Consider the following 3,222-nt stretch of genomic DNA (forward strand, 5'->3'; position numbering starts at 1 on the left):
CGGGAAGAAAGCCAGAAGCGAGGTCAGGTCACTGAGAGGAGAGGCGACGGCCAAAGTCAGGTTCAATCATGCGTCAGGTCAAGCCAAGTCATGCGTTTCCCGAAGCTCAGGGCATTTGACAGCGTGCTGAAAGAGGCGAGCAGCTGTGAAGACACAGCCGAGGTTAACATTCATCTTTGGAATGTTGTATACGATCCTTGAGTCAACAAGACGCCGTCTAATGTCATGTTTTATATTCTGTTAAGTTTTTTGTACTGAATTTATTGGTATTTTGAATATGTTCCTTTTATGCATGCGAGGAGAGCCCATATTTTTTTGTTTTGTTTTTTGTGTGTGTTTTTTTTCGAGGGGGGGCAGAGATTGGTGAAGAATAATAGATAGATAGATAGATAGATAGATAGATAGATAGGCTGAAAGTGAGGTGAGAGTGACAGCTAGTGCAGTGATGAAAATGCAAGAGTTTTTTTTTTAGACTGAATCAGGTAGCGCAAGAGGTCACCCGATTCTTGTGTTGTGAGGTACTAGGTCGGGCGAGTGTCGTGTATGCCAATATTTTTTTCTTTTAAACTTTGTCGTTTCCAGTGTTATGTTCCACTGTGTCGGTGACGGCGACTAGCGAGGCTTCTAGACACCGTCAGCGTCTAAAGTCATGATCAGTGAGGACGAGTTGAGTTTCGTTGCGACTCATCAGAAATGTCCCATGGAATTCCTGTGGAGGACACAGGTGTTCATTTAAGTCGTCTCTGCTGCAGGCGCTTCCATGTTCACTTAAGTGGATCGATAGATTCCTACCTGTTCCCCTCCCCCCTACATATTTCTTGGGACAGTACCCTAGAAGTGGATCAGCTTATGGGACAGTACCCGATCATCCGGTCAGCCGGGTTGTGGTTCTTACATTGGGCTACGTGCGGCCAGCAGTAACAGTCTGTGTAATTAGGTCCTGATTCACCTGGAGGCCTGATCAAGGGCTGGGCAGCGGGGGCGTTGACCCCCTGAACACCCTACAGATTGACTCCAGGTAGTCATGGCTTATGGGGTGGCTATGAATACCAATATGCAGGTATGAGAAGGTTCACAATGGGATGCAGCGGGATGCGTGGAGGAGATAATAACTAGAACAGAGTGTACTACAAACTCTGGCCATACAGTAGAGCGGAAAAATAATGTAAGGGACCTGGGAGTAGTAATGTCTGAGGATCTCACTTTCAAGGATCACAACAGTGCCACGATCACAAGTGCAAAGAAGATAATAGGATGGACAATGAGAACGTTCAAAACGAGAGATGCCAAGCCAATGATGATCCTTTTCAAATCACTTGTTCTCTCTAGGCTGGAGTACTGCTGTACACTAACATCTCCATTCAAAGCAGGTGAAATTGCAGATCTATAGGGTGTACAGAGATCCTTTACTGCACGTATAAGTTCTGTCAAGCACCTTAACTACTGGGAGCGCTTGGAAGCACTTGACTTGTACTCGTTGCGACGCAGAAGAGAGAAATATATCATAATATACACTTGGAAAATCCTGGAAGGAATGGTCCCGAATCTGCACTCAAATCACTCCCTACGAAAGTAAAAGACTGGGCAGGCGATGCAAAATACCCCCAATTAAAAGTAGGGGCGCCATTGGTACACTAAGAGAAAACACCGTAAATGTCCGGGGCCCAAAACTGTACAACAGCCTCCCATCAAGCATTAGGGGAATTGCCAATAAACCCCTGGCTGCCTTCAAGAGAAAGCTGAACAGATACCTAAAGTCAGTGCCGGATCAGCCGGGCTGTGGCTCGTACGTTGGACTGCGTGCGGCCAGCAGTAACGGCCTGGTTGATCAGGCTCTGATCCACCGGAAGGCCTGGTCATGGACCGGGCCGCGGGGGCGTTGATCCCCGGAATAACCTCCAGGTAAACTCCAGGCTCCAGGCAGTAGGATTCCCCATAACATAAGATATATTTCCCTCTCCAAATGTGCCGAGGCAATAATTTCATATCTACCACAGGAGGTATAGACTAACAGCGAAGAGGACCAAAGGTTCAGCTGCAGATGTTGGCACACTGGACACCAAACGTTTACTTATTAAAGAAAACGTTTTGCCATGAGTGGCCTCTTCAGTCCCCGGTAACAATGGATGATGGGAAAAAAGTGCAGAACTCAACTAGTGCCAGAGAACACAAAGATAATCATGATTTACTAATACAATAACAGCCAAAATGAAAACTGAATCAAGACTATTCCAGAACATCATCAGAGGGGAATATTACACTAAGCTACATAAAGCTGAAAAAAAAAGAAAGAAGAACTGGCCAGAGGAAGAACTGGTAGAAATTTAAAGGGCTTCAGCACTTTTAATTCTACCATACGAACTTCAAGACTATCGGCTCAGTGGTTCACAGGAGACTGACTGCCCGACGTTGCTGAGGATAACCACGTGACGGGAAACATGCTACTGAGAGGAACTTAATTGCAACGTTTCACTAAGAGAATAGATTATTTCTTAATTGGGAAAAAGTCTGTTCCACAGGTGAAACGTGTCAGTGGGGTTCCTTTGTGCAGCTGTGACTTGCTCTTCAACTTGCAACCTCCGCACCATTTGTCTCCAGGAAAGAGGCCGCCTGAAGAAAACAGGACAATCACGTTGGGGGAACGAACCATCGGGATTGGTGGCAAATGTAAGTCTGAGTCTGCCAGTCGCCAGTCCTGGCAGACTGGTGTGTGTCTCCCCGACACAGTAAGGATACAAAATGAAATAAGACAAGGGCCGACCTTACATATGAGTCCATAAGTAGTTATTACAGAGCCGAACCACGCCAGTAAAGACCAATGTTGTGAGGCTGGTCCAAGAGCCAGAGATCGACCCGTGAAACCTCAACTGGGAAATCACACGTATTATTTTTCAGGTCCTCATAAACTATATAAAATAGACACGCTGAGAGTTAGGATATCAGTGTAAGCGGGAGTAATAATGGGGTTCCCCAAGGATCAGTGCTAGGACCTATGATGTTCATAGTATCTTCTAATGTTGATAGAATCCCATAATGGTAATAATGTGTGCAGATAGATAACCTGCCAGGGAAACAGACTTCTATGTGGGTGTGAAATGATCGACGAAGTGGTTGTTAGAGTTTAAACTGAACGAGTGGATGCCAAGGAGAGGAAACGAGAGATAGCCAGCCACTTGAGAAGGTGAACAATGACTGGAATCAGGCAGAGGAAGGGACCTGAAA

Source organism: Cherax quadricarinatus, chromosome 15 (assembly GCF_038502225.1).
Source record: "Cherax quadricarinatus isolate ZL_2023a chromosome 15, ASM3850222v1, whole genome shotgun sequence".
NCBI classification, from domain to species: domain Eukaryota; kingdom Metazoa; phylum Arthropoda; class Malacostraca; order Decapoda; family Parastacidae; genus Cherax; species Cherax quadricarinatus.